This window comes from Furipterus horrens, unplaced genomic scaffold (assembly GCF_987537825.1).
Source record: "Furipterus horrens unplaced genomic scaffold, mFurHor1.1.pri manual_scaffold_5, whole genome shotgun sequence".
Lineage (NCBI taxonomy): Eukaryota > Metazoa > Chordata > Mammalia > Chiroptera > Furipteridae > Furipterus > Furipterus horrens.
The window spans coordinates 128160240-128175874 of record NW_028327175.1 but is presented as its reverse complement, the minus strand read 5'-3'; positions in this window follow the sequence as shown (position 1 = coordinate 128175874).

Below are 15635 nucleotides of genomic sequence, written 5' to 3'. Positions count from 1 at the left end.
CTATGAAGCCAGTATTACCCTAACTCCAATACCAGGTCAAGACACAACAAAGGAAGAAAACTACAGGCCAATATCATTGATGAACATAGATGCTAAAATCCTCAAAAAATGTTGGCAAACAGGATCCAGCAATACATCAAAAAGATCATATACCACTATCAAGTGAAATTCATCCGAGGGATGGAAGGATGGTTTCATATTCGCAAATCAATAAATATAATACATCACCTAAACAAAATGAAAGACAAAAATCACATGATCATATCAATAGATGCAGAAAAGCATTTGATAAAGTACAACACCCATTTATGATGAAAACACTCAACAAAATGGGAATAGAGGGGGCACACCTTAACATAATTAAGACTATATATGAGAAGCCTGAAGCCAACATCATACTCAATGGACAAAAACTGAAAGCATTCCCCCTGAAATCAGGAACTAGACAAGGCTGTTCACTCTCTCCACTCCTATTCAACACAGTGTTGGAAGTCCTAGCCACGGCAATCAGACAAGACAAAGAAATAAAAGGCATCCAAATTGGGAAAGAAGAAGTAAAACTATCATTATATGCAGATGACATGATAGTATACATAGAAAACCCTATAAACTCCACTAAAAGACTACTTGATATAAGAAGTGAATTTGGCAAAATAGCAGGGTACAAAATAAATATACAGAAATCTAAGGCATTTCTATGCACCAACAATAAAATATCAGAGACAGAGACAAAAAAGAACATATCATTTACTATAGCAACAAGAAAAATAAAGTACCTGGGAGTAAACTTAACCAAAAAAATAAAAGACCTGTACTCTGAAAATTGCATAACTTTGAAGAAAGAAATTAAGGAAGATACAAATAAATGGAAGCAAATACCATGTTCTTGGATGGGAAGAATCAACATCTTCGAAATGGCCATACTACCCAAAGTAATTTACAGATTCAATGCAATCCTTATTAAAATACCAATGACATATTTCACAGACCTAGAACAAATACTTCAAAAATTCATATGAAACCAAAAAAAGATGCCAAATAGCAAAAGCAATCTTGAGACAGAAGAACACAGCAGGAGGAATTACAATATCAGACTCAAACAATACTACAAAGCCACTGTGATCAAAATAGTCTGGTTCTGGTACTGTCATAAGAACAGACATATAGATCAGTGGAACAGAATAGAGAGCTCAGAAATAAACCCAGGCCTCTATGGTCAACTAATATTTGATAAAGAAGGAAGGAACATGAAATGGAGTGAGAAGAGCCTCTTTAACAAATGGTGCTGGGACGTGCAAAAAAATGAAACTAGACCACCAACTTACATCACACACGAGAATAAACTCAAGATGGGTCAAAGACTTAAAGTAAGCTGTGACACCATAAAAGTCCTGGAGGAAAACATAGGCAGGAAAATTTCAGATATCCCACGTAACAATATTTTCACATATACATCTCCTAAGGCAAGAGAAATAAAGGAAAAAAATAAACAAATGGGACTACATCAAACTAAAGAGTTCCTGCTCAGCAAAAGAAAACATCAGCAAGATGAAAAGGAAACCAACCATATGGGAAAACATATTTGCCAACGATATCACAGACAGGGGACTGATCTCCAAAATATATAAAGAGCTTATACAACTCAACATCAAGAAAACAAACAACCCAATTAAAAAATGGGCAGAGGACCTGAATAAAGACTTCTCCAAAGAGGACATGCAGAAGGTCCATAGACGCATGAAAAAATGCTCAACATCATTAGCCATCGGAGAGATGCAAATAAAAACCACAAGGAGATACCACTTTACACCAGTCACAATGGCCATCATCAACAAATCAACAAACAACAAGTGCTGGCGAGGATGTGGAGAAACGGGAACCCTACTGCGCTGTTGGTGGGAATGCAGCCACTATGGAAAACAGTATGGAATTTCCTCAATACACTAAAAACGGAACTGCCCTTTGAACCAGCGATTCCACTGCTACGATTATGCCCGAAAAATCCTGAAACCCTAATTCAAAAGAATTTATGCACCCCTATGTTCATAGCAGCACTGTTTACAATAGCTAAGTGCCGGAAACAGCCTAAGTGCCCATCTGTAGATAAGTGGATCAAAAAACGGTGGTACATTTACACAATGGAATACTATGTAGCAGAGAGAAAGAAGGAACTCCTGCCATTTGGGACAACACGGATGGAACTAGAGAAAATTATGCTTAGTGAAATAAGCCAGGCAAAGAAAGAAAAATACCACATGATATCACCTAATACAGGAAGCTAAAGAACAGCATAAACAAACAAACTGAATAGGACAAGGGGCAGAATAGCAGTCAGTAGTGGGGAGGGAAGAGGGAGAGAAGGGGGATAAGTAAGGGAAGCATTTAGACAATAAATGTGTATAAATTACTCGTGGACATGGACAATGGGGAGGGATATGATTGTTGGAGAAGGGGTGGGCTGGGTGGGAGTGAGCAAAGGGGAAAAATGAGACAACTGTAATTGAAAAACCAAAAAAAAAAAAAGAAGATTAGATATTTGCTATCTCGTCAGCTGTGTCACCTGGATCTCTGTCATGTTCTGTGCCATCTGACTGTTTTGTTTACCTTTGCTTCCTGGGCAAGGCTGTCACACCTCCTACTCTATAGGGTGTGGAGCTTCATGCACTCATCACAACCTGGCGACCCTTCTCACCACGCTGTGGTGTTTTCTGTGGGGGGTGGGGGTCCAAGATGGATTCCTGCCGTTCACTCTCTGCTGAGAGACTGAGAGCCTCCTTCTCCATCCCCACCCCCTCCAGGCCTCACAGTCCAAGGCAATGGAGGCCTGCCTTCCCCGGCTTTGGAATCACAAGCTGATGGGTCTTGCCTGCAGCTGGGGGTGCTCCCCAGGTGCTTCTCGCCTTCCCTTAAATATGGGTATTTGTGCTTACCACTGTCCTGCCTCCTGCCTCCTTCGCTGCTGCCACCATGGACAGCACAGTTTGAACTCTCCTCCCCTGCTTTATCCCTCCTACCTGTCCGGATGAGGACCACTTCTTTATAACGTCATATGTTGGACTTCCATTTATTTTCTGGTACTTCTGGTTATTTCTGGTTTTATGTAGTTGTATTTCTTCTTAGTTGTGGAGGGAGATGGAGCATGTTAGTCTAGGCCTCCATATTGGCCTGAAGTCTCCTGTGTTTGTTTGCTTCCATGTCCCAGGGAGAGCTGTCGTTTCTACTACATTGTAAGGACAGAGCCTTAGGTATTTGTCAGTAACAGGCGATCTGTTTCCCCACGTTGTGGTGCTGTATGCGGTGGAGGGGTCTGAGTAGGAACAATGCCGCTTGCCCAGCCCTTGCCCCCTTTCCAGGCACTTCTCCCACTTCCGCACTGGACTGGCTGCTGCTGCTGCTGCTGCTGTCCTGGCCATCATTCCCAGAGTGGGTGAGTCTGCAGATGTTCTAGGTCCATCGGGGCCCTTTAAACAAGTGGATTCTGTTGAGATACTGGCAGTTTCTGCCTCTGTCCCAACCCCCACTGGTTTGCACAGTCAAAAGCAATGAGGCTTTATTTTCCCCGGTGCTGGGACAGTGAGCTGCACAATCTGGTGAGGAGTTGGGTACACTCCCCAGGTGTCCCTCCTGACTTTTTAAAATGAGCAACTGCACTTTCTACTGGCCTGCTGTGGTTGCCACTGCTGCCACCACAACACTGTGTCCTCTCTGCCCTTGCTCCGCCCCTCCTACCTGTCTGGATGAGTATTTCTTCTTTATACCTTTGTTTGCTGGAGTTCCATGCACTTTGATTTTCTGGAACTTCTGGTTGTTTCTAGTTTTGAGGTAGTTGTATTCTTTCTTGGTTGTGGAGGGAGACACAGCATGTCTGTCTATGCCTCCATCTTGGCCGGAAGTCCAAACTGGTGACATTTTGCTTTCGTGGATGACACCCAACCAACTGAGTCCCACCAGTCAGGGCACCAGGTACAATTATTATGTACATCTCACAAAGGAGTATCTGAGGTGCTGAGATATTAAGAATCTGTCCAAACCCACACAGCTTTATTAGTGGGGCCAGGATTTAAACTCATGTTTTTTTGTGTGTCTGTGCTCTTAACTCATGTGTTCACAACTGCTTTGCCTGCAGCTGCTTGGCCTGGCATTTCAGACATGCCAGGCCTCCCACAGCACCTGTGACAACAAACATGCACTGAATTGACTGCACATCATTGTCTAAAGCCTAGTGGCCTAGTCAGGGTGGCTCCCAGGAGCCTGAGAATAGGTGAGACACTTGGCTGTTGTGAGGAAATCTTGTTTATCTCAACAGGGACTAGGCTCCCAGTGGGGCAGAGTGGGCATGTGCCCAACTCCTGCTGCCACCTGAGTTATTGATTTTTGCATTCATTTCAATTATGAACAATATTAAAGGAGATGTAACAGAGATACAGGCATTGTGAAAGGAACAAAGAGGGTTTAATGTGTTGAGTATTTGTTCTGGGGAAGATGAGGGACATGATAATTGATTAGTAAAACAGGAGAAATTATGCAGTGGTCTTGCACCATCCATCATCATGCTTGTCTGGGGTGGTGGCAGAACTGAGTCAGCCAAGATCCTGGGGCTATCTCTGTAGTGTATGTATGTACATCTCAAATTGGGTTGCACTGATGGCAGGGAAAGGAGTTCCAAGGAAGAAATGTAACTATGTGATATACTTCCCACAGAAAATTCAAACATAATACAGATGATCTTGTAAAGTATATCATCCCAGAAATCATGCAATGGCAGAAGCTTTAGTCTGCCCTTTATTTCTTGCCAAGAGACCATTCTATATCCTCTGAGACCACCTGCCTCTCTTGCTCTCTATCCTTCTGTTTCTCTGCCTTTTTTCCTTCCCCACCTGAGATGTCAGTGTCCCCCATGGCCTGTCTCTCACACTTTCCTTCTTTCTCCACACTTGCCTAGAATGATCTTGTTGTCATGGCTTACCACCGGCTGGCTGTGTACTGACAATTTCTCAGTAATTTAAAATCTTTTTGAATTGTTACTACTTTTTCATAGATAAAATCCAATCGGTATAAATAAAGTCAGCAAAAACTCTCCCTCCCATTTTTGTCTTGTACTTGCCTATTTGTATCTTTGTAGATCATTGCTGGTTGCTTATGACTCTTTCCAGAGGTTCCCAGAAAATGTAAGTAGTATTTCCCCCCTCAAATGTGCCATATGCTGCATGTATTCTGCACTTTGCTTTTTTTCCCCATTTCTGATTATGACAGTGTTTAGAGAACTTCTTCATTTTTTTCTTTTTTAAATTTATTGCTCAGTGTTCCCTTGTCTGGCTATCCTATAATTTATTTCACTAGTCTTCTACTGATTGACACTATAATTGTTTCCAGTTACTTGCTGTTATGGTTAATTTTATGTGTCAATTTGACTGGGCCAGAAGGGTCCAAATATTTGGTTAAAGAATATTTCTGGGTGTTCCTGTGAGGATGTTTCTGGATGAGATAACACTTGATTCAGTAGACTGAGTAAGCACATTGCCCTCCCAAATATGAGTGAGCTTCATCCAACCCATTGAAGGCCCCAAGAGAATAAGAGGATGAGTAAGAAAGATATCAATGTACCTATATATCTCTACATCTTTCCATATTTATCTATCTCTATATCTACCTCTCTTTTTGCCTGTCTTTAAGCTGAGACATTGGTTTTCTGCATTTGAACTCAGACTCAGACTGGTACTATACCAGCTCTCCTGGGTCCAAACATCTGGGCATCTTATACTCCATAATCACACAAGCTGAATCATTACAATCTCTCACTCTTTCAATAGAAAAAATTATATCTAGAGATATAGTTATTTACATACAGATATAAGTCCCAAGGGGGATCTAGATCTGTTGTCATAGTTTTCTCTCAATGCCTGCCTTTCTAGCACCTCTGGGAAGTGAGGAGGAATCCAGAGAGAGAGAATAGAAGTGGGGTAAAGACTTCCTACTCAAGCAGGACACAGCACTTCCTTAGAAAGAAGAACATGCCTGATCAGGAGGAGATAGTGCTAGTGGAGGGCCTCCTGATGTTGAGAACCCTCATGATCTTGACTGATTTCTCCAGGATTCTGGGAAGAGGAGCCTGAGTTTATTGTTGTTATAGGGAACATGGCTTGATCCACAGTTGTGTCCCCTTCAAATTCATAGGCTGTATGTGAAAGTAGAGCCTTTAGGGAGGTAGTTAACTTAAATGGGGTCTTAGGGGTGGAGCCCTTATCTGATGGGACTGATGTTCTTTTAAGAAGGAGGAGAAACCAGATCTCCCTCTGTGCTTGTGTGCACAGAGGAAAGGGTGGCTGTCTGCAAGCCAGGAGAGAGTCCTCACTAGACACCAATCTGACACCTTGATCTTGAGCTTCTAACCTTTAGAACCACGAGAGAATAAATATTTATTGTTTAAGCCACCCAGTCTGTTGTATTTTGTTCTGGATCCTCAGCAGACTAATGCATCCACATCATTTTTAACTAATTTTAGTTATACATAAGAAAAAGATATTTTCATTCCCCTTGTGAAAAAAAATAGATATTAAAGAGTCTTTAATACGTTCCATTTGAACCAGCAGTTGGCAAATTATAGCCCACAGGCTCTCTGGTGTGTGTGTGTGTGTATGTGTGTGTGTGTGTGTGTGAGATATCAATCAACATTAAATAACATTGTTTGGCTGTTTTATAAGCCATTATTCTTTACAACTCCTTCATATATTTGGGGCTTGTCAGATATATGTAAACATTTAAATTTGTACTTTGGAACAGCAAGTTTGAGGTTGTATTTGTGTTGCAACATGTATAACATCTTTTTTAAAGGACCACCTGGATTCAATGGACTGCCGAATTTGAAAAGAAATCCTGGAGACCCTGGGATGCCTGCAACCAGGACAACAATGAGAAGCTTTATTTTCACCCAGCTCTATTTGTTTTTTAAATAAAGTTTTATTGGTACACAGCTCATTCATTACTGTATTGTCTGTGGCTGCATTTGTACTCCAGCGAAACAGCTCTATAATCACAACAGAGACCAGAAGACCTGAAAAACCTGGAATATTAACAATTTGTCCCTTTGCAGAAGAGGAGGGCTGATCACTGCTCTGGGAGTAAGCACTGTTACCAGTATGGTGTGAATTTTGTCAGCTTATATACCACTGTAATATTTGGGGTGGGGGTGTTCCAGTAATGATTTATCATATTTTTCTGTACCTTTTTAAAGTCAGGCAACAATAAGCCTTGGAAATTTGCCCATTTTAGTGGACATAAATCTACTTCATTTGTTTTCACTACTGCATACCATTCCAATATGAACATTTATTAATGGACATTTTGGTGGCTTCATGTTTGTTTGTTTTTTCTCCACAATAAACAATTCTACAAGAAATATCCTTATATGAACCTCCTTCCACACCTGTGTGAGCAATTTTCTGTGATTGATATCAAGACTAGACTTACAGGCCATGAGGCAGATACATTTTAAAATCAGTCCCACTTTTTGACTAGGCCGTGATTCAAAATCAAAAACAATATGCAAGACATACATTGCAAACTCTCCCCCACCTCTTTCCTAATCTCTTTTGCCCTCCTCCACCCTTATAGCTATTAGTTTTTTGTCTATCCCTTCATCATTTCTTTATGAAAATAAAGCAAAGAATAATATGTATGTCTATTTTCTTTCTTTACACAATATATTGACAAATGACAAAACAAAGTGATATATATATATATATATATATATATATATATATATATATGTATGTCAATATATTCTAGCGGTCTTCCCATAACATTAAATCTTCTCATATAGAGCACCAACCAAACTGAATTTGGACAATTAATCCATGGGTGTGTTTATCCACTCATCTGTCCATCATGCAGATGAGCTTATCTGTGTGTGCTGATGAAATTTTGATGTAATTTGCATGCTGGAGGGGAGGCTTCCAACTCACAGAGAACTCTTCTCAGCATTTGTCATTCATTAGCTAACATAAGCTTGCACGGGAGTCTATGCAGCAGAACGTCAACCAATTAGGGGAGATTGTAGCTTTGGAAACAAACATCTGCTTGATGCTGGGTAAGTATTTAGAGTCTGGTATTTTTTGACTGTCTATGTGATTAATTTGAATCCCATATAATTTACCACTGTATTTAATCATGTAGGACTCACAGAAATTATGCCCATAACCCAAGTTACAGCAGCAAAAACCATACCTGCCATTTCCTACCACTGGCTGTAAGTTCTAGGAGATGCTTTCTGGTTGGGGTGACATCTGGGATTAGAGGTAAGATTAACAGAGAGGAGCACCTGTCTGCAAATTCTATTCTGGATAACCCTTCTGTGGACAATTCATGGAGTATTGGGAAAACATGAATATCTCCCACTGGCCTTTGAAAATTGGTTGTCCTCTTTCCAGGGAGAAGGAGGTTCAAAAAATTGTGGTAAGGAAAGTACCATGAGTCAAGTTCAATTTCTATAGCAGACTCTTTTCCAGATGCTTTTCTCACATTTTTTCTCATTTGCATCGCATAGCACCATAGGATCACTATTATCAATTACCATTTTACAAATAAACTGGGTTAGAGGGACTTGTTCTGGGCTCCCAGCTCTAATGTGCCTGTGTTATGTGTTAAAGCTGACCTGCTGAAGCCTGTGCTCCTCTCAGGATACCACCCTGCTTTTCCCAAGGATGTGGTCAATGGTGTTTGGTAGAACCATTGAGTATGACAGCTCTGAGTCTCTGCAGGTAGTGCTGTGTAGATTAGCTATGAACTCTGTCTTCCTTGCTTCCAAATAAAATCATCAAATGCCTTGACATCTTTGCCCATGGGGTCCTGAGAACATCATTCAAATGCTTTGTGTGGAAAAATGAGGGACTTTGTGAAAAGCCTGAGTGGGAAAGAGTGCATAGTATTTGCTAAGCTAAGAATATTGCCTATCTCCATAACTACCATCAGAATTAATAAAACAAAACAAAAAACAGACAACTGGGCCACTGAGTTTCAACAGAATCATCTATGGAGCTTTAAAAATATATTCATGTCTGGCCACCACTCACAGATCCACAGATATTCTGATTCCATGGGTATTTTAAACAAGCTTTCCATGCTATTCTGAGGCACAGCAGATTTTAGAATCTATGATCTAGTTTATGGATCATTTGCGTCATCAGACCTTGAATAAAGAAATAAGAATTGGACTTCCAGCCAAGATGGAGGCGTAGACAGACACGCTGCATCTCCCTCCACAACTAAGAAGGACTACAACTACCTCAAAACTAGAAACAACCAGAAGTTCCAGAAAATCAAACTGCATGGAAGTCCAGCAAACAAAGATGTAAAGAAGAAATACTCATCCAGACAGGTAGGAGGGGCAGAGCTGGGGCAGAGAGGACGCAGTGCAGCGGCAGCAGCAGCAGCGGCAGCAGCAGGCCAGTGGAAAGCACAGTCACACATTTTAAAAATTCAGGGGGGACACCTGGGGGGCTTTCCCAAATCCTCACAGGACCTTGCAGCTCACAGTCCCAGCACCAGGGAAAATCAAGCCTCATTGCTTCTGACTTTGCAAACCAGTAGGGGTTGAGGTGGAGGCAGAAACTGCCAGTCTCTCAACCGAGTCCACTTGTTAAAAGGGCCCCCATGGTCCTAGAATGTCCGCAGACCCACGCACTCTGGGAACGATGGTCAGGGCAATAGCTAGAGGGGCGCCAGTTTGGTGCGCAAGTGGGAGAGGTGCCTGGAAAAGGAGCAAGTGCTGGGCAAGCAGCATTGTTCCCTCTAGGACCCCTCCCCGACATATAGCGCCACAACATAGTGAAATAGGTCACCCTGTACTGACAAATACCTAAGGCTCCGCCCCTTACAATGTAACAGGAATGACAGCTCTACCTGGGATGCGGAGGCAAACAAACACAGGAGCCTGTAAGAATGAGGAGACAGAGAAGTATGGCTCAAAAGGGGGAACAGATCAAGGTTCCAGTGGGAGAACTAAGTGATGAGGAGATAGCCAGCCTAACAAATGAGGAGACAGACAACCTAACAGATGAAGAATTCAAAACTCTGGTGATAAAGATGCTCACAGGCTTGACAGATATGCCTGGGTATGGCAAACACATAAGAGAAGAAGTGAAGGCTATGCTAAGTGAGATGAAGGAAAATCCACACAAAACCAATGGTGAAGGGAAGGAAGCCGGGGTTCAAATCAATGATTTGAAACATAAGGAAGAAAAAACAGTCAACCAGTGCAGAATGAGGAAGCAAGAATTGAAAAAAATGAGAAAATTTTTCCAAATTTTGTGAAGGAGATGAACATACAGGTCCAGGGAGCACAGAAGGTCCTGGGCAAGCTGGACCCAGAGGGGACCACACCAGGACGCATCATGATTGAGATGCCAAAGGTGAAAGATAAAGACAGAGTCCTAGGGACAGCAAGAGCAAGGCGGAGAGTTGTCGACAGGGGGTTGCTTATAGGACTCTCAGCTGATTTCTCAGAGGACACTTTGCAGGCAGGAAGGGACTGGCAAGCAGTATTCAATGTGTTGAAAAGCAATCTACAACCAAGATTACTCTATCCAGCAAAGCTATCATTTGGAATGGAAAGGCAGAAGAAGTGCTTCCTAGACAAGGTTAACTTAAAGGAGTTCATCATCACCAAGCCATTATTATATAAAATGTCAAAGGGAATTACTTAAGAAAAAGAAGATCAAAACTATGAACACTAAAATGACAGCAACCTCACAACTATCAACTACTGAATCTAAAAAATAAAAACAAAATCCAACTAAGCAAACCAGAATAGGAACAGAATCACAGGTATGGGGATCGTTTGGAGGGTTATCATCTGGTCGGGGGGAGGGGGAGAAATGGGGAAATGGTGCAGAGATTAAGAAGAATAACTGGTTGGTACAAAATAGACAGGGGGCTGTTAAGAATAATATAGGATAGGGTGAAGCCTAAGAACTTATATGCAGGACTCATGGACATGAACTAAGGGGGGGATTGCTGGAGGGAAAGGGGGTACTGGGCAGAGGGGAGCAAAGGGGAAAAAATTGGAACTAGTGTAACAGCATAATCAATAAAGTATACTTAAAAAAAAGAAATAATTGTTTTCTTTGGATACACCATTTCTTTACCACATCAGCGCTCTCTCTCTCTCTCTCTCTCTCTCTCTCTCTCTCTCTCTCTCTCTCTCTCTCTTTCATATTTCTTTGCTAGAAGTTAGAAATTCTTAAAAGCATGTGCTACTAAACCATCTGCTGGAGAAACATCCCACTAGGTTTCAAATGCCAAACTCTTCTTAGTAGCAATTTTATTTATTATTTTGGGAAAAAGAATGAATTACATTTCTTCCTCATGAAAGAAAATACTTTAAAGATAAAAATTTTTATTATGAACCAGATGCAGTTGCTTATATTTTTAAAAGAAATAGCTTTATTAGACACATGTCCTGTGCATTTTTTTTTTATTCTTGCCTGGAGGTTAGGAGGCCTGAGTGATTCTAGTGCCAGGATTTTCTCGCTGGCAGTGCTAACTCAGAGAATGGAAACCAAATTAGCTCAAAGAATGCAGGATGTTTTATTGACTTCCCAATGCCCACAACCTTTATGGAAGCAGGCCATCCAATGCTACAAGCCTAGCTTGAAGGTTTGTATGGGTTGTACCCTTGTCATATTGCATGCTCAAAATCTTCCCCTGTTACCATGAAAACTCCCATCCTGTAACAACTAACAGGAGTATCAGTAAGAGACTTGGGGAGAAGAAACCTGAAAATTCTTCTTTTGCCTCCATTTGGAGATGGTTTTCCTTAAATGTCTTATCAGATGATCTTCTAAGCCTTCTAGCTATCCACCAGAACCTGCCGATCCCTTTGCTATAGCGTGCAGTTCCCCAGGAAGCAACCTCCCAGCCAGGACAACAGGACTCAGTTCTCCTTTGCATCAGTGTGTCATCTGGTAAGTCCTCCCCAGTGGAACATGAGCTGAAGTGATGTCTGTCACTTCTGAGCCAATGTTTTAAAGAACTGTGTGCCCTTTCTGTTTCTGTTTCTTTTTCTGCCAACTGAGTGCAAATAATTCCAAACCCCAAGATGTTGAATCCTAAGATAGAAAGTGCCTGCAGCCCTGAATCACTTCATGGAAAAAGATTGTTTTGATGTGAGTGAGAAATAAGCTCTCCTGATGCTACAGGACTAGGACTTGGAGTTTGCTTATTACACCTGTGTAGATGACCCTTATTAACCATACACTGGCTGTTCAGCAGAGTGCCGAAGACATTCATCTAGATTAAGGCACTTTGACATCCTGACTCAGAGACGGTCATAAGAGCAGTAACTCCTAATGTCCAGCACAGAACAATTAGGCTAGGTAAAGAATTTTGTCCTGTGGCAACTATTCTAAGAGAAAAAATAATGGTACAGTAGTCCCACTCTATATTGCGGTCCACTTATTGTGGCCTCACTGTATCATGGGATTTTAAAAAATATTATATTTAATTATTTATCATGGATTTTTCACTATATCACGGGATTTTGCAGTACTGTATACATATGTTGTTAAAGTTACGTAGGTTTAAGAGTGTAGAATATGTTTAAGAACATAAGTAGTGTTTATAAAAGTTTGGAAAAGGTTAATAAGAGACTGGGAACAGTTTATAGGTGTGTGGAAAGGGTTAATAAAGCCTTAAAAAATATATAAATACTAAAATAAATGTAAGGTTTCTACTTCATGGATTTTCACCTATCGCGGGGGTGGGGGGTGGTTCTAGAACATAATAACCATGATAAGTGAGGGAATATTGTATTTTGTACCTGACCATGATACGAGTAGAAAAAGATGCTAAGGATGAGAGAATGCTGTCAAAGCAATGCTCTTTGGGACAAGAAGCTAACCAATGATGCCTGCCCCTTTAGATGGGAAAATATTTCCTATCCTAGTCCTGTTTAAGCCTCCAAAAACAGACTTTGTATCCTCCACTGCACTAACCCTGAAGAGACAGTTCTGACAGTAACCAGTGAAGAGGCTCACTTTGCGAATAGCACATTTCAGAACCAATAGCAGTAAATATTCTTGAGAGTCAATACAAAACAGGCAGTAAGCTAAGTAGAGAGGGAACAAAGTGTCTGCCAAATTGTTTGTCTTCAGAGTGCTTACAAAGCAGTCAGGGTGACAGGACATAATAATAAGAAATATTTAGGAACAGAGGCCAAGTATAAAGTGGGTGGTAAAAAGAGAGCTGACACAGGCCTTTGGGAGGGAGCAACCACTCTCCATGTGTGACATAGTGGCAGGCAGAGCATCCTGGGTGAGGGGCCCATTTCAGTAGCTCAAATCTGGGTGAAATGTAAGTGAATTAACAATGTCTCTGAGACACCATTTGATTCAAACATTTAAAAGTAGTTTTTAGAATTTGGGTAAGTCTATAAGAGTGAGCCTTTTATGAAAATGTCACCTGGGATGTGATTAGTGACAACAATAATTGCAAACTTCTGCTCCTAATTCTCCCAGTAGGTTAGTCATTATGTAATTCTGATCAGAGCCAACACTAGGCTTTCAAAAAATAAATGAACACAAATTTTTTTTTTTGCAAAGAACAGGTTTTTTGAAAATCCACAATTTGCCCATCCTGTGAAGTAACCAATCAGAATGGACACTCACCTTACAGGGGATTTGGAAGCTCCCAGCTGTACTCCACACTAACCCTTCACCTGCTGGATCATGCGTAGCTTGAGGAAACTTCTTGAAGGGAGCCTGTGAGAGTGGATTTTTCCAACCAAAACAGAAATACTTTATTATTTTAACAATCCACACAGCTGCACCTGTGCATACTGGCCACACAATGCCCCAGTACAGAACCATAAAAAAATTAATTTCTTACTGTCAAGGTAGAATCTCATATGATCTTATCTCTCAGAGATGAACACTGCTAACAGTTTAGGGTCTATCCTCTATACTTTAAAAAGTTTTCTGTGGAAATAAAAACAGGATTATACTATGCATTCTGTACCACTGGCTTCCCTTTCCTCTCCTCTCATATAAGAGTGTATTGTGACCCTTATGCTCTGTGAGCCCACAGAGAATTACCTATGCTCTTGTTATTTCTTTTATCTTCTAATCAGGCATTGAAGACCTAAATCAATACCATCATTTAAGTGTTTTACGCACTATCAGGCTGCAAGCTTTTATGCATGCAGCATGCTAAGTGCATGTGTTCTTTGGTGTTGATGAAAACTGTCTCAAGTCTTCTGTCCTGCAGCCACTCCCTCCAATCATCATTCTTTCTGGTCATTTTTCCAGTTTCCCTCATTCCATATCCTACAGGGATTACTCTGGCCTTGACATCCTAAGTGAAGGACCCATTGTGCATCATTAATTTCTCAGTCACTTCTCGTGGTCCTCTCTTTCCATTAGGCTTCCCCTGGCTGAGTGTTCTTTCCTTTGCATGCTGTCAGATGCTGAAAAGATCCTTTCTGGAATTCTGCCCTTATTCCTCCTTAGGCCAGTCTTGTGGCGTCTCACTCCAAGGGTCAGACAGTGAGCCCTGTGTGTGGCTTTGTTGGTTGGAGCATTGTCCCATGTACCAGGAGGTTGTGGGTTTGATCACTGGTTGGGGAGCATACAGGAGGCAACTGATTGATGTTTCTTTCTCACATTGATGGATTTTTTTCTCTGTCTCTCTTTCTCTTCCTCTATCTATAAAATTAATAACATATCCTTGGGTGAGGATTTTTTAAAAAGAGTCAGATAGTAAATATTTTAATTGAAGACTGATTGTTTGGGTTCCCAGCTGTAAGTCAGATGAGCAGATCTACCTATTACATGTTTCAGAGGTACTCTATATTTATTCAATCTTTGCTTCCCTTCTACATATATTTTTTTCACCAAGGAAGAACCTGAATTTTTCTTGTTCACCATGGTTTCATCTATAACCATACCTGGCACTTAGCAGGTGCTCAGTAAGTGTTTGTTGAATAAAAATAAAAATAAAAACAGGAATTCAAGAATCTATACTAGAGGAGAACTGGGCAGAATATCCTGGGACCCAGGCCTAAGTGACCTGAGAGGCAAGGGCTACAAATCTACCACAGCTTCATGTTGCAAGGGAAAGGCCAGCAGATGCTCTGATTGCTTCTAGATATTCCTGGAGGGCTGTGTCAGATGGGGCTGTCAGCAAGGGCCCACCATGTCAGATGACCTTGGGGAGAAGGAGCAGATATCAACTATAGCAGATGGTAAGAGATGTCTTTAGTCTTTAACATTTAAGGAAAAGAACTGCGAATAGACACTCAGCTCAATGGCAGTTATGATGCATTTAAATAAGCCTTGCAAATCATTTACAGCAATACATACACCTCCAAAAGTTTTAACTGTCCATGGATTTTGTAGGGGCTTTTTCTTGTCTATCTTTCTATCCTTAATGCCTAGTACAGAGTGTGGTGTAGTCAGCCCTTTGTGCACTGGATGGGTGGCCTGCCTAAGAAATGCACATGCTGAGACATAATGGCATTCAGCTGGCCATGGTCATATTCCCAGGGACATTCTCAACCCCTGAATGCAGAGACTTTGTCTTACATCTCTTTATATCACTCAGTTTACTCAGTTCCTACCCAGGCTAATGTTGGGGCAAGTGGA